This window comes from Balaenoptera physalus (assembly GCF_965194825.1).
Source record: "Balaenoptera physalus genome assembly, chromosome: 4".
NCBI lineage: Eukaryota > Metazoa > Chordata > Mammalia > Artiodactyla > Balaenopteridae > Balaenoptera > Balaenoptera physalus.
Window position 1 is genome coordinate 111,354,822 of NC_138891.1, and position 26,275 is coordinate 111,381,096.

Genomic DNA, 26,275 nt, shown 5'->3' on the forward strand with positions numbered 1-26,275 from the left:
ATTTGAAGAAACACCATGGAGAAGAGTAAGAATTTAGTATTTTATTCCAGAAGGCATCACCAGGATTAGTGTATGCAAAATATAAAATGGCAGATTTAGGATCAATTTTAAGACCAGACTTTTTAACAGTGAAATTTGCCAATGTGAAATTCCAGCAGTGAATTTTCACTGAAAGTATCCAAAAAGACACTTTTTACTGAAAATGTCTAAGAAGAAGATGAATGACCTTAAACAGCTGTTTTGTAGAAGCCATCCAGAACTGCTCTGGTTGGAAAACGATGCATTCTAACTCTAAAGTTTAAACGGTTATTTATCAGATGTTTGTTTGTATAGGTCCTTGATTCATGATTTCAAATAAAAAATGACAAAATTCACTCATGAAATTGTTCTTACTGAGCCGCATGGGTGCAGAGTTGCTTAAAAATGAACTGGACAGGACAGTGTAAATCTCAGAGTTTTTACTGTTGGCAGAAGTTTAGAAATATCAGGACTGGATTAGATCCCATCAGTCTTATGTTCCCCAGAGGTATAAAAGGAAAGCTAGAAGGAGAACAAACATTTTTCCCCATGTAGTCTTCTAATGTGGAGGGAAAGGAGAAACAGGAGAAGCAAGAAAAATAATGTGCCTACTCTCCCCTCAGAGTCTGGCTCTGGCCCCAGCTCTGGACTTAAACGTTAAGGATGTTCAGGGGGAGAAAAATGTGTGAAATTAACTAGGGGAAGCAATATATACAGATTTATCAATTTACAGAGATCTCTAAAATAGATGCCAGAAATGGAAAAAATTGACAGAATTCATGGCTCTATCTAGGTTTTGATAGAAAATTAAGAGGCATCCATAAATGAAAATTAACTAAAAATAAAGGTGTCATTTGAGTAATTTGAATATGCATGTACTTTATCTCAAACTTGTCGTGATTTCCAGAGTATTTTAGAACCATTTAGAGATTCAGCTTTGAAAGCCTTGAGATGATAATTTAGAGATTCCCGCCCCCCCTAAAAAAAAAGTACAATTAGAGTGAAGAGGAGCTATGGATGCTAGGCTGGTAACCAACCACAAATAGCATAACATGTAAAGGTTTTGCATGCTTGATGCATTTTGACATTTACCTTTCAATAAGACATTAATAATGTTTTAATATGTCAAATTAAATAACCAATATATATAAAAAGAGATGTAGATACAGATATCATCATGAGGCTAGCCTATCACTCTCTTTTAACAATTTTTTAAAAATACCAAGTTCCAGTCTGCTAGTCTCAAAGCAAATGTTCATTGAATCTAGATAAATTAACCACTAGCTTAAAAAAAAAAATTGTTACTCAAGCTGTGATAATGATATGGGTAATGAAACCAGTATTTTAGGCCATACATTTTCATGTACAGAAGAGCCCTGCAACCACTGTCACCAAAATATAGCAGAGGAGAGTGAATGAGTGCCCCTGGGGAGGCACTGGAGGAATAATCCAAAGGAGTCCAAGATCATTTTGAGGACTTATGTCTTATTTTTTTTTAATCAGTGCAAAAATTTGTGATTTGTACTCTATTATACATCCATATTTATTATAATAAAAATAAAATAAAATTTCAAAATATTTTTCTCTAATATTTTTAAGATTATGGACATGGCATAAAGATGGACCATGTGCATTCTATAGCTTCACATAACACTTATGCTTCCAGCATAACACTCTGTACCCCTGGGGTCACACATGCCCCAGTTTTAGAGGCAGAGACCTCCAGGATGACACGCCATCTCTTCTATATACTCATTTGCATAGGCACAGTGTAGTTTCATGTGCATTTTGGCATTTTTACAAACACTTACTGGAGATGACTAGGCTGAGATAGCAACAGGTCATAAGATTGAAAGGGACCTAAAGCAGGGTACTTTGCCTAGTCTCTGGCCTTCAAAGACAACCACATTTAAATTTCCAAAGACATGAGAACACAGATTGTTCCATAAACTCTGCAAAGAAGGGATTCCATAGTCAAGCTCAGAAACTCATCCCATTTTAGTATCAGGAAGTTCCTTCTTCAATATAAACAAAATGCATTTTAATTCTACATGTCTTGGAAGACCATAAAAAATACATTCAGATAATTTAAAGACAGCCACTTCCATTAAAGGCCATCAGTTATATCCTACATAATGGCAACAATTTTATTAGAATGTCTCTAGAATATACACGGTATTGACAGTAAAATTAAGACGTCAGTTTAATTTTTGGTTGTATTTGAAGCTTAATATTTAACCTTAAATATTCTTTTCAGTTGCTTAGTTACAATGAAGATTTTTATTTCACAAAAAGTAAGCAATTATTTAATCAAAAACTAAACATGTGCTGTGCCAATAGGTTAAATAGCCAGAAAGGTAAAGACAGGTTTACTCTTCTCAAGGAAAAAACTAAAGAAAATCTGCTCTGTGTTTGCAGAAAAGGAGTGAGTATAGCTCTGTGCTGGCAAGGCAGTGTCTGTATTTCTTCATCACCTGGTATCTGAGGTGCTCAACAAATATTTGACGAATGAATGAATGATGCATATTCAGCTCTGAAGAGAAATTTCCTTTTTGAGGTATTAAACCAAGTCAAAAGCTGAGAAATATGATTCTTGGTGACTATAGTCAAATATGTTCAAAAAGGAGAATGAGAAGGAAAATTCTCATTGTGACCATGTACAGACTCAAAGGAAGTGATAATAGAAAGAATTATAAATCATTTTAAGGTTTTCCATTTGAATATGGATGACTGGCACAGAATGGACTTTACCTCTCCTTCTCATCTCCCAAAAATCCTATTGGAGAGAAAGAAGAAGCAATTGGAAAATTAAAATAAATTTATAGTATTGACCAGAAAGTTGAAGAACTTCTGAATACACCAAACAATTGGAGATAGATGGGGAAGTTTAACAGACCTGAGTAACCTTTAGTACAATACAGGAAAAACAGAGACTTGCTCTGAAGGGAGTGTTTCCATCAAAACTCCAGAATATCTAGTCTAAGAAACAGGAACACTGGGGCAATTGGTGGTGTAAATTAGTCACGGGGCTAAGAATAGCCACTCCAGCCTCCTGTTCTCAGATTTGCCGCAATATTCGTCCCCAGGATAAGCATTAGGGCAGGTTTCTAAAAAGAAGAGGGGAATCTGGCATCACTACTGGAGACACCAGAGCGGGTGCTGTGTTTTAATCTAGGTGAGTTTCAGTTGCTAATAGACAAATACTTGAGCTCCGAAGGCAACCTCCATATAGGTCTGTTTTCTTTTTTTGTACTTTATTTTTTTATTGACGTATAGCTGCTTTACAATATTGTGTTAGTTTCTGGTGTACAACAAAGTGATTCAGATATATATATATATATATATATATATATATATATTCATTTTCAGATTATTTTCCATTATAGTTTATTAGAAGATATTGAATATAATTCCCTGTGCTATACAGTCGGACCTTATTGTTTATCTTTTTTTTTTTTTAGCATACTCTTTATTGGAGTATAATTGCTTCACAATACAGTGTTAGTTTCCGTTGCACAACAAAGCGAATCAGCCATATGCATACACATGTCCCCATATCCCCTCCCTCTTGAGCCTCCCTCCCATCCTCCCTATCCCACCCCTCTAGGTCTTCGCAAAGCACGGAGCCAATCTCCCTGTGCTATGCTGCTGCTTCCCACCAGCCAACTATTTTACATTCGGTAGTGTATATATGTTGATGCTACTCTCACTTTGCCCCAGCTTCGCCCTCCCACCCCATGTCCTCAAGTCCGTTCTCTATGTTTACCTCTTTATTCGTGCCCTGCAACTAGGTTCATCAGTACCATTTTTTTATTTTTTTTTAGATTCCATATATATGCGTTAGCATATGGTATTTGTTTTTCTCTTTCTGACTTACTTCACTCTGTATGACAGACTCTAGGTCCATCCACTTCACTACAAATAAGTCAATTTCGTTTCTGAGTAATATTCCATTGTATATATGTGCCATATAGGTCTTTAAACACACCAATCCAGCTCTAAGTCCTCCACCTTATATCAGTGAGGCCCCGGTAATCTGAACCAATGCTCACAATGATTTTCATACGTGCCAATGATCAGGCAGCACTTAATTCAAAATGCAGACAATAATTTTAAGATGAGAATAATTAATATACTTTGCATTACTCCTGAAACCATCACAAACATAAAATAAAAAGAGACAATAAGATAGTTTAGAATTTTAAAAGGAAAATTACCAAAATTCAAATCCCAGTATAAGAGCTAAGTAACCATGAGCATGCAGAAGAGCATAGAGAAGTAATATGAGAGAAATACTTAAGGAAAGATTCCCATAGATACATATATGTAGCACAGATTAAATGTTTCATTTTATTCTTTGCAATATAAATTGAAATTTAACTGCATCATCACTTACATTAAAGTCGTTTTAATAAAGATTTCTAATTTTTAAAAACTGGGATTTGTGATCATATGCTACTTCTCAGTCCTACATACATCTTCAATTAAATAGACAAATACATGACTTTCTGTTATCATTCAGAAGTAACAGTTGCACGTCAGTAAATTTCATCTGATGATTTCCTTCTTTGTGCTTCCCAAATATTCTGAAAGGTTGGTATTACTATACCGACTTTATAATGAGAAAATTGAAACTTGAGTGGTATGTATTGATAAATTATAGCCATCACAGAGTAAGTTAGTGGCCTTTAGGATTTCAATTAAGATTTATCCAGTACTTACGCTGTTTCTCCAATACTCTTATATTTTTCAGGTATTACTAATGCCAAAATAGCATTAAAATTTTCACAGAGCTTCAGTTTAAGCTGTACTAATAAAATTCCAGTAAAAATCCCAAAAAAGAGGCAAAATATCTATCTGGTTATGTTTTAAATATAAAACTGAGAAGTATAGCTAGTGGTCTCTGAATGTGTGGACCCAAATTTTTTTTTATTTCTTTTGCTTTTTGTTTGTTTATTTTTAAATATCTGATGTACAGTGTACCATAATTTCCCATTTATTTTAAAATGTTATTTATAATGGATTAATTTTGAGAATCAAATAAGAAAGGTCTTCAGAACACAAATTAGTAATGTACAGGTCCCAGATTACTGTCTACTGTCAACATCTAAATTTTTAACAGCTTACACTTGAAAAGCACTTTAAAGAGTAGAGTAACATTTCGCAAAATGCGTTCCAGGGAATATCTTTCCAACAAGAGTGATGGCTAGGAATAAAATAAATTTAGGAAACATAATGACACATTATATCTTTTTGGAAATTCACAAAACATATTAGCATCTTAAAGACTGAGAAGTCTTTCACTGAAGAAACCTGTTTCCTGGTTTAACTTGACATTTCTCAGATGGGTGCAACCATAGCCACTTTTTCTTTTTTCCTGGTAACATCTATTAACATTCATCAGAGATAGTGTTGGACACTACTGTCTTATTTAGTCCCCAAACAAATCCTGTGAAAGGGATGACCTCATCCTTACCTTTCTGAGATCTGTCAAGATCACCAAGCTAATGAGTAGCAGAGCAAGGATTTGCACTCAGATCTTCAGGCTAAATCCAGAGACATTTTCTCTTTCCACTTGGCCACAGTTCTTTTTTATCCCCACCGGTACCTTCATGCTCCACTTATTTTTAACCCATATGTCCCATGCTGAAGGAAATTGCTTGTGCTGCCACTTCATGCAGCACTTTAGGATTTTGTTCCAATTTTAAGAGAGAATTCTTGATAACAGGATTGCTGTGTTAAGTATTTGTTTAACGCTAAAGCAGAAAACCACTCATGAGTAACACAGGCAGTTAAATGGTACCATCTGGAGCAAGAGGCATCTGTAAGTATCCTTATTTAAGAACCAGTTTACAAATAATAACAGATCCCTGGAATTAAGCAGTTAGCTCCTTTGTCGTATATAACAGCATTCAAGGGAAATAGCTTTTAAATCTTCACAAACAGGAATACTAAGATATTTTAATTCTTTCCTTAGAAATAACAAGATGAGGATCTCTTAAACCAATAATATTAAGAGCAACAGATAATCCAGTTCCTGTTCTCCAGTTTCATAAACACGAACAAGAAATAAAGTTTCACATTTAGAAGAGGAAGAGCAAGGAAATTAAACTTACCTAAATTACAGCACAGAAAGAAAGAAGAGAAGCATTTTTGAAAAATAAGAATCAAAAGATTCACTTCATAACAAACAGAAATATTGTATAACTCAGACACACTTTCCAGTCATTATTTGTTGCAAATTATGTTTCCACTTTATATTTTGCTTGTTTGCATAGCATTCATCAAAATCAGATTTTGATTATTTTGTACTCTGTATGGCATATTGTGTGTGCTCAAGAAATATTCGTAGGATACATAGATACAGATTAAAATAAAGATAGAAATAGATGTAGGCATAGAAATGACAAAGAGTACAATCAAAGACTATTTCTTTACGGAGAGAAATGCAAAGCAATTCTCAGACCTAGAAAGTCATAGCTCCTTAGGGCAATGTTTTCCTATCTTAAAATGGTAATATTTGTGCTGTACACTATACTTTAAGGTAAACAGACAGATATCAAAGACCAAAAATGGACCAGCCGGGGGCTGTTGGCGGTGCTGCTGTGGCCCGCTGGAGAACTTGTAAGGCCAGAACCAGGACTGTGGGGATCAAAATCCCTGCAAACTGTGCCCCAGAGACTAAAATCTTCTCTTTCCTTTGCATTCTATCCATCAACTGTATAGACCTCATTGAAAGCAGCTTTTTCTGCAGTGTGAATTTATTTGTGTATCTCCCTTAAGTTAGTATTGAACAAGTATATTAATATAAAGGACCCCAGGTTCACTTGTGGAACCCAGGTAACACCTATACCCAGTATCTATTTTCATCCCGACATGCTTTTTTTTCCTCTGTAGACAAAAGCAACTTTTTAAGACAATTAGATTTGAACATGTACAACACAATTGTTAAAACTTTACTGAAATCACACATACACACAGTCTGTAAAAAAAAAAAAAAAAAAATTCTGAAGATCCTAAAATCATCAGTAATTTGTTTATGAATTTATATTTTTATCATCACACTTTTCCGTTGTGTAATGTAAATCTCATATCCTGAGCTTAAATATTTTCCTCTCACACTCTTCTCAAAAAAGGACCACATCAGTGTCTCTGAGAGTTAAAGGAGGTGAGATAATGAGGAGATGTGCTATGAAAATTCCAAAAGGCTATAGAAATGTAAATACTGTAGAGCAAATGAAAAAACCACCCAGGAGGAAAGATAGATAGAGAGAGAGATAGAGAGATAGAGAGATAGAGAGATAGAGAGATAGATAGAATATTAGATTGTTCCTGACTTTCATGAATAAATAATCCAAATCTCTCTTTTTTCTCTTGATAGCTAATTTATAATACTTAAAAATATTACAGTAAATAATTATTTAGCTAGAATTGCATTTTTATTTTAATAATAGCTGCCTGATATCACTTCTTAAGTATTTTCTCATAGATAGTTTCTGTGTCTGTACAACGCGTTTGTATTTGAGAGTATACTGACTCCACCAATGCACCTTTAAACGAACAATGCTTTAGAATGGGTAACATAACCTAAATCCTAAATTTCCTTTTTAAATTCTTAGAGGAAAGAGCATTCTTTTCTTGTCCACACTCAGCTCCCTTTTTCTTTTACTCCCTGATCCCCTGGCCCCTTGCAGACCTCCACTCCCTATGCACAAGTAGTATTAATGCCTTTTCAAGTCATTTTTTTAAATTAAAATTTTCTATTTACTAAAGATAGTGGTTAATGCCTAGGTAAGGAGATATAGAAACATCTTAGCTATGTAAATTCCATCTCTCCTCCTCAGGTTCTGCCCTATCATCACTGAGATTTTGTGTTGTCCCAAATAAATACAATTATTTAAATACAATTAATAGAATAAAGGAGGAAGGGTTATGCCACCGTAGTTCAAAATTTGTGACATAATAGTCCAAAATATCTAAGCAACTCAGCCTTACCTCATTTCCTCTGTTCTGTTTCTGAAAATCTGTCCCATAAAATCTCTTGCCCACCTTATAGGACCTAAGGGATCTGAAGTGTGAAGTTACTTCTGGAGCTAGAACAGGGTGGAATTGTGAAAAATTTCCCAAAGCCTGGTTTCATCAAACTTCCTTCATGTTCAGTAGTTGTCCTCAATGAGTAGGTGCACCTAGGTGACTTTTCCATAATATTTATATATTGTGCTTTGTGCTTTTAACTTTTTCAGAGTGTTTTCACTTTTTTTTTTTTTTTTTTTTTCATTTCATGTTCTGCTTCTCTTTGGGCATCTGGACTGACTGACTATACCATATATTGTGCTTATCACAGCTTACACAAAACTTCCTATTTTGGTAACATTTAAGATGTTCTTTGTATGTTGTGACACATTTTGGCAATTTGGGAAAAGAAAAAGAAAGCATTCACTAATATAGTGTATTTGCAAATAGGTACAATAAGCTAGCTTTGCATAATGCTACTAGGAATCAAAAGGTTTAATTTACAGAATGACTGACGGCATAATGCAGCCTTTAAATATAGAGAAAAAAATAAGCACTCTAAAAATGAAAGGCAACTTGGGCACCATTTTTTTTTTTTTTGCTTTTTTGCATAAATTCCTTAGAAGCTTTCATAAACTCATCTTTCTTCTTCAAGGTAATTGTGTTTAAAAGAAACCTGCAAAAAGCTAAATAATTGATCTGTACAGGCTTAAATGGAAACAACTTATACCTGTTTATCATGGGTAGGGATGTAAATGCATAAATATGATTGAAGCAGTTATACTTGGAAGGATGGTGTTAATGGGGAGACTTCCTTATGTTCATGCTACTTGCTTTTGTAGCACAACATATACATTAAATTATGCAGCCATTGATTGTGGGGGTTGTTTATTTTTTTTTTTGCAGCAGCAGATATACTGATATTTATTGAACATATTATCCATTGACAGCCAGATACACAGTCTTTTTTTTTTTTTTGCACTTAGCAAAGTAGTATCTTTAATTGAAAACATAAGAACCTAAACAATATTGTGTCAAAAGCATGTATAAAAATAAACATAGTTTTTATAACAGATATTATACTTTACAATGAAAGAGTCTAGGCCTGGACATCAAGAGCAATATCACAGGAACATCAGGAGACACAGATACTCATGAAAGAGATTCAGAATTAATAAATCTGGAGTACAGTTTTTACTTATTTTAGAGCCCTGAAATATTCACCTTTCAGTTTTTAGATTTTAGATTTCTCAGTATGAAGCACAGAGTGATCTTACTTATTACAGTAAATCTGATTTATCATTAAATTGAAAAAAAAAAACCACAGGGAAAATTGTTTACAGTAGAAATTGTTTAAATCCTTCTTAATCTTGGACAATAGTCTGAAAAGTAATTTGTTTAAATAGCTCAGATACTCTTCTCCTCAATATTAATTAAAATTTAATCAGTCCATTCTGTCTACAAGAAAATTTATATGTATATAATGAATTACAAATGTAATGAAATATGTATACAATGATATCTATACATAGATATAGATATATACTCTCACAGCCAAAGACCCTAGCTAGATATGTAAAAAAATAGTGAGTTTTTTCTCAATAAACAAACATTTGGAAATTCAGTTTAATATTTTACAAGATAAATGATCAAGTTTTATGCTTAATTTCTTTTCTTTTTTTTTGAATTTGAGAATTATATTTATTTTTTTATACAGCAGGTTCTTATTAGTTATCCATTTTGATACATATTAATGTATACATGTCAATCCCAATCTCCCAATTCATCCCACCACCACCCACCACCACCACTTTCCCCCGTTGGTGTCCATATGTTTGTTCTCTATATCTGTGTCTCTATTTCTGCCCTGTAAACCGGTTCATCTGTACCATTTTTCTAGGTTCCACATATGTGCGTAAATATACGATATTTGTTTTTCTCCTTCTGACTTACCTCCACTCTGTATGACAGTCTCTAGATCCATCCATGTCTCTCCAAATGAGCCAATTTCGTTCCCTTTTACGGCTGAGTAATATTCCATTGTATATATGTACCACCTCTTCTTTACCCATTCATCTGTCGATGGGCATTTAGGTTGCTTCCATGACCTGGCTATTGTAAATAGTGCTGCAATGAACATTGGGGGGCATATGTCTTTTTGAATTATGGTTTTCTCTGGGTATATGCCCAGTAGTGGGATTGCTGGGTCATATGGTAATTCTATTTTTAGTTGTTTAAGGAACCTCCATACTGTTCTCCATAGTGGCTGTATCAATTTACATTCCCACCAACAGTGCAAGAGGCTTCCCTTTTCTCCACACCCTCTCCAGCATTTGTTGTTTGTAGATTTTCTGATGATGCCCATTCTAACTGGTGTGAGGTGATACCTCATTGTAGTTTTGAGCTGCATTTCTCTAATAATTAGTGATGTTGAGCATCTTTTCATGTGCTTCGTGGCCGTCTGTATGTCTTCTTTGGAGAAATGTCTATTTAGGTCTGCCCATTTTTGGATTGGGTTGTTTGTTTTTTTAATGTTGAGCTGCATGAGCTGTTTATACATTTTGGAGATTAATCCTTTGCCTGTTGATTCATTTGCAAATATTTTTTCCCATTCTGAGTGTTGTCTTTTCATCTTTTTGTAGTTTCCTTTGCTTTGTGAAATCTTTTAAGTTTCATTAGGTCCCATTTGTTTATTTTTGTTTTTATTTCCATTACTCTAGGAGGTGGATCAAAAAAGATCTTGTTGTGATTTATGTCAAAGAGTGTTCTTCCTATGTTTTCCTCTAAGAGTTTTATAGTGTCCAGTCTTACATTTAGGTTTCTAATCCATTTTGAGTTTATTTTTGTGTATGGTGTTAGGGTGTCTTCTAATATCATTCTTTTACGTGTAGCTGTCCAGTTTTCCCAGCACCACTTAGGTGCATGGGTTTATCTCTGGGCTTTCTATCCTGTTCCACTGATCTATATTTCTGTTTTTGTGCCAGTACCATATTGTCTTGATTACTTTGTAGTATAGCTTTGTAGTATAGTCTGAAGTCAGAGAGTCTGATTCCTCCAGCTCTGTTTTTTTCCCTCAAGACTGCTTTGGCTATTCGGGGTCTTTTGTGTTTCCATACAAATTTTAAGATTTTTTGTTCCAGTTCTGTAAAAAAGGTCATTGGTAATTTGATGGGGATTGCACTGAATCTGTAGATTGCTTTGGGTAGTACAGTCATATTCACAATATTGATTCTTCCAATCCAAGAACATGTTATCTCTCTCCATTTCTTTGTATCATCTTTAATTTCTTTCATCAGTGTCTTATAGTTTTCTGCATACAGGTCTTTTGCCTCCTTAGGTAGGTTTATTCCTAGGTATTTTATTCTTTTTGTTGCAGTGGTAAATGGGAGTGTTTCCCTAATTTCTCTTTCAGATTTTTCATCATTAGTGTATAGGAATGCAAGAAATTTCTGTGCATTAATTTTGTATCCTGCAACTTTACCAAATTCATCGATTAGCTCTAGTAGTTTTCTGGTGGCATCTTTAGGATTCGTTATGTATAGTACCATGTCATCTGCAAACAGTGACAGTTTTACTTCTTCTTTTCCAATTTGTATTCCTTTTATTTCTTTGTCTTCTCTGATTGCCATGGCTAGGACTTCCAAAACTATGTTGAATAATAGTGGCGAGATGGGACATCCTTGTCTTGTTCCTGATCTTAGAGGAAATGCTTTCAACATTGTTTTTCAACATTGAGAATGATGTTTGCTGTGGGTTTGTTGTATATGGCCTTTATTATGTTGATGTAGGTTCCCTCTATGCCCACTTTCTGGAGAGTTTTTATCATAAATGGGTGTTGAATTTTGTCAAAAGCTTTATCTGGATCGATTGAGATGATCATATGGTTTTTCTTCTTCAATTTGTTAATATGGTGTATCACATTAATTGATTTGCGTGTACTGAAGAATCCTTGCATCCCTGGGATAAATCCCACTTGATCATGGTGTATGATCCTTTTAATGTGCTGTTGGATTCTGTTTGCTAGTATTTTGTTGAGGATTTTTACATCTATATTCATCAGTAATATTGGTCTGTAATTTTCTTTTTTTGGTAGTATCTTTGTCTGGTTTTGGTATCAGGGTGATGGTGGCCTCATAGAATGAGTTTGGGAGTGTTCTTCCTCTGCAATACTTTGGAAGAGTTTGAGAAGGATGGGTGTTAGCTCTTCTCTACATGTTTGGTAGAATTCATCTGTGAAGCCATCTGATCCTGGACTTTTGATTGTTGCAAGATATTTAATCACAGTTTCAATTTCATTACTTGTGATTGGTCTGTTCATATTTTCTATTTCTTCCTGGTTCAGTCTTAGAAGGTTATACCTTTCTAAGAATTTGTCCATTTCTTCCAGGTTGTCCATTTTATTGGCATAGAGTTGCTTGTAGTAGTCTCTTAGGATGCTTTGTATTTCTGCGGTGTCTGTTTAACTTCTCCTTTTTCATTTCTGATTTTATTGATTGGAGTCCTCTTCCTCTTTTTCTTGATGAGTCTGGCTAATGGTTTATCAATTTTGTTTACCTTCTCAAAGAACCAGCTTTTAGTTTTATTGATCTTTGCTATTGTTTTCTTTGTTTCTTTCATTTATTTCCACTCTGATCTTTATGATTTCTTTCCTTTTGCTAACTTTGGGTTTTGTTTGTTTTTCTTGCTCTAGTTCCTTTAAGGGTAAGGTTAAATTGTTTATCTGAGATTTTTCTTGTTTCTTGATGTAGGATTGTATAGCTATAAACTTCCCTCTTAGAACTGCTTTTGCTGCATCCCATAGGTTTAGTATCGTCCTGTTTTTGTTATAATTTGTCTCTAGGTATTGTTTGATTTCCTCTTTGATTTCTTCAATGGTCTCTTGGTTATTTAATAACGTATTGTTTAGCCTCCATATGTTTGTGTTTTTACGTTTTTTTCCCTGTAATTGATTTCTAATCTCAGAGCGTTGTGGTCAGAAAAGATGGTTAAAATGATTTCAAATTTCTTAAATTTACTGAGGCTTCATTTGTGACCCAAGTTGTGATCTATCCTTGAGAAGGTTCCGTGTGCACTTGAGAACAAAGTGTAATCTGCTGTTTTTGGACGGAATGTCCTATAAATTTCAAATAAATCTATCTGGTCTATTGTGTCATTTAAAGCTTCTGTTTCCTTATTAATTTTCTGTCTGGATGATCTGTCCATTGGTGTAAGTGAGGTGTTAACGTCCCCCACTACTATTGTGTTACTGTCGATTTCCTCTTTTATAGCTGTTAGCAGTTGCCTTATATATTGAGGTGCTCCTATGTTGGGTGTATATATATTTATAATTGTTATATCTTCTTGGATTGATCCCTTGATCATTATGTAGTGTCCTTCCTTGTCTCTTGTAACATTCTTTATTTTAAAGTCTATTTTATCTGATATGAGAATTGCTATTCCAGCTTTCTTTTGATTTACATTTGCATGGAATATCTTTTTCCATCCTCTCACTTTCAGCCTGTATGTTTCCCTAGGTCTGAAGTGGGTCTCTTGTACACAGCATATATATGGATCTTGTTTTTGTATCCATTCAGCCAGCCTGTGTCTTTTGGTTGGAGCATTTAATCCATTCACGTTTAAGGCAATTATCGATATGTATGTTCCTATGACCATTTTCTTAATTGTTATGGGTTGGTTTTTGTAGGTCCTTGTCTTCTCTTGTGTTTCCCACTTAGAGAATTTCCTTTAGCATTTGTTGTAGAGCTGGTTTGGTGGTGCTGAATTCTCTTAGCTTTTGCTTGTCTGTAAAGCTTTTGATTCCTCCATTGAATCTGAATGAGATCCTAGCCGGGTAGAGTAATCTTGGTTATAGGTTCTTCCCTTCCATCACTTTAAGTATGTCATGCCACTCACGTCTGGCTTGTAGAGTTTCTGCTGAGAAATCAGCTGTTAACCTTATGGGAGTTTCCTTGTATGTTATTAGTCATTTTTCCCTTGCTGCTTTCAATAATTTTTCTTTGTCTTTAATTTTTGCCAGTTTGATTACTATGTGTCTTGGAGTGTTTCTCCTTGGGTTTATCCTGCTTGGGACTCTGTGCTTCCTGGACTTGGGTGGCTATTTCCTTTCCCATGTTAAGGAAGTTTTTGACTACAATCTCTTCAAATATTTTCTCAGGTCCTTTCTCTCTTCTCCTGGGACCCCTATAATGTGCATGTTGTTGCATTTAATGTTGTCCCAGAGGTCCCTTAGGCTGTGTTCATTTCTTTTCATTCTTTTTTCTTTATTCTGTTCCATGGCAGTGAATTCCACCATTCTGTGCTCCAGGTCACTTATCCGTTCTTCTGCCTCAGTTATTCTGCTACTGATTCCTTCTAGTGTATTTTTCATTTCAGTTATTGTAGTGTTCCTCTCTGTTTGTTTGTTCTTTAATTCTTCTAGGTGTTTTTTCTTTAATTCTTCTAGGTCTTTGTTAAACACTTCTTGTGTCTTCTCGATCTCTGCCTCCATTCTTTTTCCGAGGTCCTGGATCATCTTCACTATCATTATTCTGAATTCTTTTTCTTGAAGGGTGACTATCTCCACTTCATTTAGTTGTTTTTCTGGGGTTTTATCTTGTTCCTTCATCTGGTACATAGTCCTCTGCCTTTTCATCTTGTCTGTTTCTGTGAATGTGGTTTTTGTTCCACACGCTGCAGGACTGTAGTTCTTCTTGCTTCTGCTCTCTGCCCTCTGGTGGATTAGGCTATCTAAGATGCTTGTGCAAGTTTGCTGATGGGAAGGACTGGTGGTGGGTAGAGCTGACTGTTGCTCTGGTGGGCAGAACTCAGTAAAACTTTAATCCCCTTGTCTGGTAATGGGTGGGGCTGGGTTCCCTCCCTGTTGGTTGTTTGGCCTGAGGCAACCCAACACTGGAGCCAATCCGGGCTCTTTGGTGGGGCTAATGGAGGACTCTGGGAGGGCTCACGCCAAAGAGTACTTCCCGGAACTTCTGCTGCCAGTGTCCTGGTCCTAACGGTGAGCCACAGCCATCCCCCGCCTCTGCAGGAGACCCTCCAACACTAGCAGGTAGGTCTGGTTCAGTCTTCTATAGGGTCACTGCTCCTTCCCCTGGGTCCCGATGCACACACTACTTTGTGTGTGCCCTCCAAGAGTGGAGTCTCTGCTTCCCCCAGTCCTATTGAAGTCCTGCAATCAAATCCCACTAGGCTTCAAAGTCTGATTCTCTAGGAATTCCTCCTCCTGTTTCCAGACCCCCAGGGTTGGGAAGCCTGACATGGGGCTCAGAACCTTCACTCCAGTGTGTGGACTTCTGTGGTATAAGTTTTGTCCAGTTTGTGAGTCACCCACCCAGAAGTTATGGGAATTGATTTTATTGTGATTGTGCCCCTCCTACCATCTCATTTTGGCTTCTCCTTTGTCTTTGGATGTGGGGTATCTTTTTTGGTGATTTCCAGTGTCTTTCTGTCGACGATTGTTCAGCAGTTAGTTGTGATTCTGGTGCTCTCGCAAGAGGGAGTGGGCACACGTTCTTCTACTCCACCATCTTGAACCAATCTTGGGTTGTTTGATTTTGATTTGACGTTTTTAGTTCCAGCACTAACTGAAATTTTAGTATTAAGTTGTAAAATAGAGTTCTAAAGTTGTAATGTGAAAATAAACTTCATCAGAATAAAAGTAATGTCATAACCAGTATCTGATTCCTCTAGTGAATATATAATTTCCACAGGAGCAGTGAAATGTGCAAATATATACATATATACACACACACACAAAGATCTGCTTTTGAAGTCCTTATGCAGTTGTGTGAGTGGGGAGGGTGTTATGTCAGATCATTTAGTTTCTAAATTATGTCTGGTTTAAACCAAGATTTAAATGTATCTGAGAAGCCTGAGCCTTTTCAATTAATATGAAGAAGATACATTCATATTAATTAATAAGAACTACTTATATAACACTTATTATGTGCCAGGCTCTGCACTAAACATTTCATGTGTAAAAGTTCATTTAATTATGTCAAGAAATGAATGAAATGTGTTCTATCATTGTTCCAACCGTAGAGATGAGAAAACAAAGCACAGAGAGATTAAGGGATTCAAACCCTGTAAGGCTCAGAGACCACACGCTTAACACTAAACTATAGGTGCACCTTAGAGGTATGTTTTATAGTAAAAGTGTTTTATGTAGCTAAAAGATTGAAAACATTCCTGATTATCTACAGGGTAGATGAAGGTCACAGTGCATGGTAGTGTATGGATTATCTCCATGGTTGATAAAGGACCCAGGAGGACTGAGAGCTTGTCTGTCTTATTCACTTACTGTTGTTTCCTATCACCTAGACCTAGAACACTGCAGTGGACAAAGTAGTCATTTAGTCAATTTTGGTGAATGAGTAAATCCAACCAGATAATCATTGGTGCCTATTGTCAGAGTGAAAGTCCCAACTTTTTAGTTATGACCATGTTGGTTCCACCAGTGATAAAAACAAAAATTATCAATTCATTTTATAAATATAAATACCTGGAACAACCAAACAAAAAAGAACTGAAAGGACAAGGGAACATTGCAAAGACTGTGCCTTTGTCTAAATATACTCATCTAAGCTTCCCTTTAAGTCTAAAATTCTAGAATCTAGGGGGAATAAAACAAGATCAGCTTCTCTTTTAGTTCACTCTCTTCTTTCCCTTCTATCCTCACTTCCCACCAGCCATGCTTTTCTGGACTAAATATAACAACTTGTTTTACTCTTTCTTGTTTTTGTTGTTTTCCCTAGAAGTGGAAAGAAACAGAAATTCCAACTGTGTTCCATTTATTCAGACATGCAACACAAATATCTATTTCATCTTTATTCAAGCTTCCTCTATCCCCACTTTAAACTCATAATCAAACCAAACATTTTATTGAGAAAATAGATGCAATCTGACAAAATCACCTCATTTTTATAGATTCCCCAGTCTAATTGCCAATGTCCCTGTGTATTTGGCCTCTTTTCTATCTTTGCTCTTACTGAGTTAACAGCCTCTCTTGATGTCATCCCAATTCATCCCTCTTGTCTATGCAAAGGCAATTGTTCTGCAATTATCCCTTTGATCTCCTGCACCATTAATTTCTCCCTCACTCTAAAACCATTTCCATCAGCATACAAACAGGCCATAATTGTACCCATTTTAAAAAAGAAAAAACCTTGCTTGACCAAATATCTGCTCCTCTATCACAAGAAAACTTCTTGGTTGAGTATATCAGGAAGTCTCAACTCCTTTACCTTCCATTCTTGCCTCATGTCACTAAGATGATTAAGACTTTTTAATAACTCCTATTGCACTTAGAATAAAAATATCCAAATTCCTTACTATGAGCTACAATATTTTGAAGAACCTGGCTCCTACTTACCTCTTCCCATTTCATCCTCCCCCAATCACACACATTATGCTCTACACATACACATCTTCCTCTGTCCCTTGAAAAGCCAAGTTCTTCCCAACCTTAGGGCTATTACCTGCTATTGTTTCTGCCTGGAACACTTAACTTCCTAAGTATCAAATAGCTAGTTACTTTTCATTCAGTTTATATCAAATATCTTCTCTTTAGGGAGGCGTTCCTGACCTCACTATGTAAAATGCTTGTATTACTTATCTTTAGCTAGGTAACAAATCACCCCAAGATGTTGTGGTTTAAAACATTAATAATATATGGTTGCTATGCCGTCATCTATTTAACTCACCATTTCTGTCAGGACTTTAGGAAAGCTGGATTGGGTGTTTTAGCTCAGAATCTCGAAGTTTCAGTCAGATGTCAGCTGGGGCTATCCAGAGGCCTGACTGAGGCTGGTAACCCACCTCCATGATGGCTCACTCACATGGCTAGCAAGTTGATGTGGGTAAGTTGGCTCCTCTCCAGATGGATTTCTCCAAGGAACTGTTTGTGTGTCTTACAATGTGGAGGTTGGTTTTCCCCAGAGCAAGCAATCCAAGAGATCAAGGCAGAAACTGCAGTGTCTTTATGACATGGTCTTAGAAGTAACACACCATATTCTCTTGATCTTACTGACCAGCAATGATTAAATATGGGAGAGGTATATACAAGGATGTGAATACTGGGAGGTCACTTTAGAGCTTACTTTGTTTTGTTTTGTTGTCATCTTTTTACTTAAATTTCACCAGCCATTCCTCCATTTTGAATAAGGAGTCTTTGCTATCTACTAAGTTCAATAGAGTAGCAGAATACAGTAGTGTCTTGATCAACACTTGTTCTAATTCCTACCATGCAGATGCTGAGAGAATTAGAAAAAACAATATTTCCCAGGTTCCCTTGTGACTAAGCTTCAAGATATGAATTAGGTTTACCCATCCAGTCATACTGGCAAAAGTTCCTCATTTAGAACTTAGTCACATGGAAAAACAGGCAGTATAATATCCATATCACTGGTCTGCCGTTATTACTGATACGGTTTCTGGCAGAGCTGGTTATTCTGGAGCAAGTGGTTATAAGAGCAGCTTCCTGATTCAGGAAATTTCTGATTATAGAAGAGGCAACAGCTGTCTGGGTGCTTCATTTCTATGGTATGGTTTTGGGAGTTGTCATAGCATTCAGCATTGAGTCTCTTTTTTTTTCAGCTCTCCCAGTGATTTAGGAGCTACCATTATCTTTTAATAAATCACTTTCTGCTTTCATTAGCTAGAGTTCTGTCATCTGTAACTAAAAACCCTGATCATTACGAGTTGCATTAGCTGTGTCGGCCAAAATAATACCTCGGCAGTCTCCAATGGGTGTGTGTGTGTGTATGAATGTCTTATATATAAATAGCTGTATCATAACAGCTATCTCACCTGTGAAGAGCAGTGCCTACAGGAACTTTCAATCTCTCCTTTTTTCTCTGTTGTGGCTTTAGGATTTTTTTCTTGATTTCTGTTTCTGCTCCACTCAACTATTACTTCCTGTTACTGTCTCTTATGCCCAGGTTCACCCAACAATAGGAGAGTTAACAGTTGCAAGGAAGACAAAATTAACAACTGTTTTCATTCGACAATCCCAGTCTCTCAGTGCTCACGCACCATTCTTACGAGGAAAGGAGTAACCTCCCAAACTCAGACACTTGTCCCACTTTCCTATCCTTTTTCTTTCTTCACCTCAAGGTACTAGATCTTCTCTGCTATAATAAAATGTCTAAGAAGATATCAGTCAAGATTGTTCTGAAATTTAACCTCATCTAACTTTAGTACTCAAAAATTATCATTAATGTTCATATCTCCCATAGATTCAAATAGAGAAAAATAGTTCTAAAATTTGGGTCTCTATGGGTTTTCATGGAGCGGCATAGGTAGAAAGCAAAGTATAAATAGCAAAGCAGGGAAAAATTTTTACCTAACCTCCACTTCCTACTTCCTAGGAAGTAGGCTCTAGAAAAATCTCAAAAGTCCCATGTGCTTGAGTAACGCACATGATATTGGGGCTGTGTGAAAAAGTTAAACAATAACATGTGAAATGACTGTTTAACATGCTACATAGGAAATGTCATGGCCTCCTTGTTTCTGCCCAGTGGGGCAGCTGTTTTCAGTTTAGGCTTTTCCCAACAAAGAGACCTTGAAACACTACTCCTATAGCCACAACATGCATAAGAAAGCAGACAAAGATTTCTGGGAATGGAAGGACAAGAGAACTGCAGAATCACACAGTTCCAGCCAGCACTTGGCAGAGCGTAAGGGAGAAGAGTAAAACGTCCCATAGTATTCAACTGATAAAGACTCAGTACTTAAAGACTGCTTTGAAGACGTGTATAATAAAATACCAGTGTAATGGGTGCTTGGAATGCCTGGTGAGGCAGGGCTTTAATTTGTTTTATGGAGCGGAGTACCAGCTGCTTCTTTGTTTAGGAAGAGGTAAAAAAATTCACCTTAAAGGCATTCTTCTCTACTCTGTGCAGTTATGCAAATGTAAGGCATAAAGTCATTCCTCACTGAACAAATCTTCTGGTAGATTTAGCAGGGCTGCATCTAACTCTTGGTAATCAGAGCCTCAGAAGTGGGTGCACCAATTTGCATAAGGAACCCTTGGTGAATGGAGGACGCAAAATCTCAACCACTTTTCCCTGAGACTGGAAATTAAGGAAAACTGTTCAGTGGAGAGAAGTACACCTGACTAAATTCTGCTGACATCCCAGAGACCCTAAGGGGAATTTGCTGGGGTGGGGGTGGGGGAGTGTTGGGCTGGGGGGAGAGAGACTATAGTATTGACCTGGGCTCAATGGGATTTCTTAAGGAGGGAAGGCTACGGTTGTCCTCGTCTATGACTCTAGAAAGAGTGTCAGAAAGCCGTAACCATGGGGCTCAAATATGGAGCACCAGCATAGTTTGCATAAAGATCTGAACCATCTAATGCACCTTCACTAGAAAACCAAGACCATTCAATAGTAACTCTATGTCAGTAAAAAATGCAGTGAACTGACTGGACCCTTTGGGTATTACCTCTTTCCACCTGGCTTTCAGAAGCAGGGCTGACTTGTGGGTGGTGGCAAAGCCTTGCAAGACCAATATCTTCCTGGTCTAATTTGTATTTGTGTACAGACTGCTCAGGATTATATTGTTGAAATATGATGGTACGAGATGATGCTAATGACATAGTAAGAAATTGAACCCAGATCTAGGAGAAATGCTAAAGAGAATTTTTACAGTCATATAAAGGAATTATTTCAGAGTTTTAGGGTGTAGTTAGATTTTAAGGACCTTGGTGTGGTGGACAGACCCTAATATGACCCTCAATAATTTCCACTTCCTGATGTCTCCTTGTGTCCACGCCTTTATGGAACCTCCCCTGTGAATGTGTTAGAACATGTGTATCATAGTCTAATCAACGGAATATGGTAAAAGTGTTAAGATGTCACTGTCATGATTATATCACATTACACAAGATTCCATTTTGGCAGACTGAAGAAAGTCTCCTTGCTGGCTTGATGAAGTAAGCAGCATGTTGAAGAAGTCTATGTGGCAAGGAACTGGGGGTAGGGACTACTTGGGGTGGAGAGCCTCTAGGGACTGCAAGTATCCTCTAGGACCTGCGGGTGGCAAAGCCAGCCTCAGTCATACAGCTATAAGAAAATGAATTCTGCCAACAAGCTAAATGAGCTTCAACGTGGATGCTTCCCCAAATGAGAATTCAGACCACTGGACACCTTGATTGCAGCCTTATGAAACCCTAAGCAGAGGACCTATTAAACTTTGCCCAGACTCCTGACTCACAGAAACTGTGAAATGAGAAATATATGTTGTTTTAAGCAACTGAGTCTGAAACAATTTGTTACATAGCAATAGAAAACTATTACACTGTTACATTTGGTAAATCCCTACTGAGGACTTCCCCAGCCTTGCAGGCTCCACCTTGGACCCAGCAAGGAATCCAACTATGTTTCCTATAAGGAAACTGGGATCCTGGAGAAGCCTCACTAGGGAGCTTCCCCCCACCTAATATTTTCTCATGTATTTTGGTGAGAATGTATTTCTTGAGCTTTTTGCGTAAAGTATAATTCTATAAGATGTAACAGAGTACTCTTTTTCATCAGTTTTCAGAACTCTAAGGAACTAATTCCTGTCTCTTTCTTTAGTGGCAGAGGACACATGGCTCCTGGAATTATAGGGTGTTATACACTGAATGTTTGTGTCCCCCCAAAATTCATAGGTTAAAACCCTACCCTCTAATGTGATGATTTTAGGAGGATGGCCTTTAGAAGGTGATTAGGATTAAGTAAGGTCATGAGGGTAGATCCCTCATGAATGGGATCAGTGCCCTTGTAAGTAAGAGTCATGAGAGAACTTGCTTCCTCTGCTCGAGGACAGGACAAAAGGAGAAGCTGGCAGTCTGCAACACAGAAGAGGGCTCTCACCGGAACTCAACTGTGCTGGAACCCTGATCTCACACTTCGAGCCTCCAGAACTGTGAGAGATAAATTTCTGTTGTTTGTAAGCCATGCAGCCTATGGTATTTTGGTTATAACATACTGAATGGACTAAGACACAGGGGATAGAAGTGAAGGTCTAAGTAAAGAAAAAGGATGTTGAAATAGCAAGGGAGGAACCATTTACTTAATCCCTACCTCTTACTTCTTGTAGTTATCATCAGTTAAAAATCTCTAGTAATCCTCAAAGGAGTGGTGTTCATAAGGAACCCACGTGATACTGGGTTATGCATAAAGGAGACTTTCAGTGAGGTATACTAGAAATCATTCTTATATTCACAAGGACTCAGTGATTAATGGCAAAAATCAGAGAAGTCCTCAGAGATGTATCAGATACATACCCTTTATGTGTAATTTACATGTGGTCAGCTGTACATAGTTTCATTATACAGTTGACCATTGAACAACACAGGTTTGTATTTGTGTGAGTCCTCTCATATGGGGATATTTTTTCAATAGTAAATAGTATAATACTAGGTGATCAGTGGTTGTTTGAATTCTCAGATGAGAACTGCTGATATGAACACTGGATAGGGAGGGCCAACTAAAAGTTATGGTCAGATTTTTTACCATGTAGACGGTTAGCACCCCTAACCCCCATGTTGTTCAAAGGTCAATTGTAATCATTTTAGTAATTTTTATTGTCTATCACAAGAATTAATTTATCCCCCACCCCAAATATCCCATCAGAGATCTTGACACATCTCAAGACTTCAGGGTGGTAAAGGCCTCAGGTTTCTATCATTCAACAAAAGCCTCCCATATCATCATTTACTTCCTAATTTTCTGAGAAAACTCCTGAAAAGTCTTTCTCCTCCCCAGTTTGTCTGCCTTTTCCTTGCACAAGTTTAGGCTTAAAGAGAAAACAAACCAACAAAGAGTAGAGTGGGAGTAGGAGTTGCCTTTGGGGTCCTAAGCACTTCAGCACTTGGCCCTGCCCATATGGTGGTCAAGAAATCCACAAGGCAAGAAGTTCAGGACTTGGAACACAAAATCTGGCAACATTCTCGAGTTTTAGGTAGAAGTGGGCTATAAGACTTCTCACGTCTTCCAGCTTTACTGGTGAGAACAAAGCACAGATTAATTTAAAATCAACAGAGTGTCTTGCCACTTCATCCCAAGTTAAATACCACCCCCCAACAGCTATTTTTATATCTAGATATTTTAAGTAGCGGCCAATATCTCTCACTGGTGTTCAGAATAAACCAAACCAGGTAAGCAGCGATATTTACATAATACTATTTGTTCTGCCTCAATGTGGCACAAGTTATGAATGTTTCAGGGAAAAGAGAGGGAGAGAACTGTCTTATTAGAAACAGTAGGTATAGTGGTATAGAAATAGAGACAGGCAGGTAAACTCCTGAAACTAGGGGGTAAAGGGGAAAGAACATATGTAACCCTATGCCTTCCAAGCTTCTATCCTGCTCCTGTATCACTGTGTAGCCTTTGACCTCTCTCAGGCTGACTCCCAGGCAACAAGTATTACCATTGCCTTTTGGGATATGGGTTAATAATTATTTTCACTGCCCAGTCCTTAAGAGGAGGAGAGTCCTCAGTTTTATTGCTGTTGGGGTGATGATTTTCTGTTTTGCCAAGCTGAATCTCTGAATTTCATTTTTTTTTTTCCTGAATTCATTTTTGTCCCAAAGGAAACATTGTTTTCCAAGGTGATTCAATTCTACTCGACTGTACAGATTTTGTGGCATTATTGGATTAAATAGGCCTTATGGGCTTACCTTGGGAACCCAGACACCATTTATAACATTTCTATGGGGGAAATGCATTTCAAGCTCTAAACTACCAGATCTACAAAAAGCTCATTAGTAAACCAGTAATGCCCTTTCTTTTCTTTGCCTTGTCTTTGCCTGTTAGAGAAACAACCACACTGGTATGAACTGCATTCTTTTAACTAACTTCTTTTATCAGTTGGAATGCTTTTGTCTGTAAGTAACAGAAGACCCTGCTAAATGCAGCTTAAACAATAAGGACACTTATTATGACATTCAGCAAGAAGTCCAGAGAGAAGCAGATCTAAGAATTGGCTCAGCAGCCTAACAATGCCTTAAAGTACCTAAGCTCTTTTTAACCTCCGGCTTTGCTATGCTCTGCATGTCATCAATCTCCCTCATCCCTAGCCCCTAGGCAGCAGCAACTCTATGCATTAAATCCTCAAAACGACATCCAAAGGCTGGAAAGGAAAGGGGATTGAGGTGTTTTTCTCCTCATGTATATTTCTTTTATCAGGAAGAAACCTTTCCCAGAAGCCTTACAATAGATTTTCTTTCAGGTCCTATTGGCAAGAACTGAGTTACATACAAACTCCAAATGAATCCCTGGTGAAAGGGTAATGAGATTATGACCGATATCCTTCATCTTTTCTACCCTCGGCTGGGACTGGGGCTCATCTTCCCTGAGCACATTTTTCCCAAACTTGAACAAAATTAGGGATTGATTAGGAAGAAGAAGAGGGGACTGGTTGTTTGTAGGTAACCAATAGCACATGTCACACTGTAATTTAACTCTTTTTTATGTTGTCTTGCTTAAGAGTTTTACTCTAGACCGGTAACATATGGCACTGGGCTACAAAGATGAGACTTCAATGGGATACAAAGCACATTAACAAAATGAGTGCTAAATTGCAATGTTATGGTTCTGCTGCAAACTCGATGTTTTGAAATTATATTCCTGATTAAACAGTATAAATAGTACTTTGCCAGTTTGGATGTTAGAGTGATTCCCTGAGCTTAAAGACATAAAGGGTGGAAAGCTCCCTAGTGCTAACTATGCACACTTTTCACTGACCTATGTCCAATGAGCCAAAAGATAAGCTATGTGAAATTCACATGTAAACAAGAATATTAGTTAATATGGCACTTACTACACATTGAAATCTCAGCAGCTTTTCAATGATTAGTGGCACTGAAAATCTTTGTCCAGGGTCTATTAGCAGTAGTTTTCTCAAAACAATACCCCTCAGTTAGAATCGTACATAACCAGCAACACAATCACCAGATACCCTTCTCCAGTAATACTCCCAGATATTTTGTTTAGTAAAAATTATTACTCTTTTTGTAAAGATCATACTCCTCATCACAAGACTGTGTAAAAATAATTCACAGCTTTGGACTTCCCTAGTGGTGCAGTGGTTAAGAATCTGCCTGCCAATGCAGGGGACACGTGTTCGAGCCCTGATCCAGGAAGATCCCACATGCCATGGAGCAACTAAGCACATGTGCTACAACTACTGACCCTGCACTCTAGAGCCCATGGGCCACAACTACTGAGCCCATGTGCCAAAACTACTGAAGCCCGTGCACCTATAGCCCGTGCTCTGCAACTGCAAAAAGACACCACAATGAGAAGCCCACACACCGCAATGAAGAGTAGCCCCCACTCGCTGCACCTAGAGAAAGCCCGTGCGCAGCAACAAAGACCCAGCGCAGCCAAAAATAAATAAATAAAATAAATAATTTGTTTAAAAAATTAAAAGAAAAAATTCCCAACTTAGAAAGCATAGCTTAAGCCACCCTCTTTGTCTCAAAAGGGCATTACAGCTCCCACCACAGGGCCCAATGAGAGAAGAGCTGGGTTCCAATACCCACTCAACTCCAGAAAAGTAATCTGACATCAACTGAGTTACAGACAGATTCAATTACCTATGTCTAAAACAAAGGTATGACACTTAAATACACAGAACTAAAAGTCAGTGGTCTTCTAGGAATTTTCCTAAGAATACTACGTGGTCCATAGAAGACAGGATAGTCCTTCCATAACCATATCACTGTTTGGAACTTTGTGACCCGATCTGGGTCTGAGAGAGGATATATCCTCTTCTCTCCCCTAACTTTGAAACATGTAATAATGAAAACTGTGTGCCATTATGACTATCTTTGACTTACCACTCTTCCTGTGGGGCATCAAGGGGAGTGAAGGCTGGGATTGCCATAATTCTTTATTGAATTTCAATAATTCCTTCTCTCAAACTTTAGTCGGAGAGTGAAGATAAAAGGACTGTCAGAAAAGGTAGTCTTCTCACATCATCGGATTTTAGTGTGTGCCTGAAAGTGAAGAAAGCAATTCTTAAAGAGCATATAATGTACCTTTCCTTTTTGCACAAAACCAAAGGAAGAGGAGAAGACAAAGTACACACTTAAATACACACTTAAGTACACACTTAAATGGGCAAGAAATATTTTTTAAACTGCAGTGAAAATTGTCTTAGAAATTTCAGTCAGTAGCAGTTATTGCAATCTTAAAATTAGAAATAAAAAAGGGTGAGGTAGGGCTTCCCTGGTGGCGCAGTGGTTGAGAATCTGCCTGCT

The 26,275-nt window shown here is 37.2% G+C and overlaps 1 long non-coding RNA gene across 8 annotated transcripts in view; it reads right to left on the bottom strand.

Annotated features, from left to right (window-relative positions):
• LOC309660134 overlaps positions 1-26,275 on the bottom strand; it is a 242,950-nt gene that overhangs the window by 167,212 nt on the left and 49,463 nt on the right. For all 8 annotated transcript variants that reach the window (XR_014263177.1, XR_014263178.1, XR_014263179.1 and 5 more), the window contains one exon: positions 25,853-26,011. This is a non-coding gene — a long non-coding RNA (uncharacterized lncRNA). The remainder of the gene's footprint in view (positions 1-25,852; positions 26,012-26,275) is intronic.